Source organism: Hipposideros armiger, unplaced genomic scaffold, assembly GCF_001890085.2.
Source record: "Hipposideros armiger isolate ML-2016 unplaced genomic scaffold, ASM189008v1 scaffold_872, whole genome shotgun sequence".
Lineage (NCBI taxonomy): Eukaryota > Metazoa > Chordata > Mammalia > Chiroptera > Hipposideridae > Hipposideros > Hipposideros armiger.
The window spans coordinates 526842-527637 of NW_017732222.1; positions in this window are offsets into that span (position 1 = coordinate 526842).

Here is a 796-nt window from a genome sequence, read left to right on the forward strand (position 1 = left end):
ACATAAGGCCACTCTACTAAGACCAGGAAACACAGCAGCCCTTCCTAATACATAGAAACAAACACAGGAAGGCAGCCAAAATGGAGAGACAAAGAAACATGTCCCAAATAAGAGAACAGAACAAAGCTCCAGAAAAAGAACTAAACAAAATGGAGACAAGCAATCTACCAGATGAAGAATTCCAAACAGTGGTTATAAAGATGCTCAATGATTTCAGGGGCAACTTCAAAAAAGATGCAGAAAACATAAAAATGGAGACAGAAACATTAAAAAGAACCAGTCAGAAATAAAGAGTACAATAACGAAAATGAAGACAATGAAACAGAGGATCGAATCAGTGACTTAGAAGATAAGGTAGCAGAAAACACCTAATCTGAACAGCAAAAAAGAAAAAATAATCCAAAAAATTGAGGAGAGTTTAAGGGGCCCCTGGGACAACCTCAAGAGTACCAACATTTGCATTATAGGGGTACCAGAAGGAGGAGAGAGAGAGCAAGAAATTGAAAACCTATTTGAAGAAATAATGACCTATTTGAAGAAAACTTCCCTAGCCTGGTGAAATAAATAGACAGCAAGCCCAGGAAGTGCACAGAGAGTCCCAAACAAGAACCCAAAGAGGCCAACACTAAGACACGTAATTAAAATGCCAAAGGTTAAAGACAAAGAAAAAATCTTAAAAGCAGAAAGAGAGGGCCGGCCGAGTGGCATGATGGTTAAGAACTGGCTTGGGATGCCAGAGGGCCCCGGTTTGGATCCCACATATGAGGGCCAGTGACACTGCCCTCTACAGCTAACA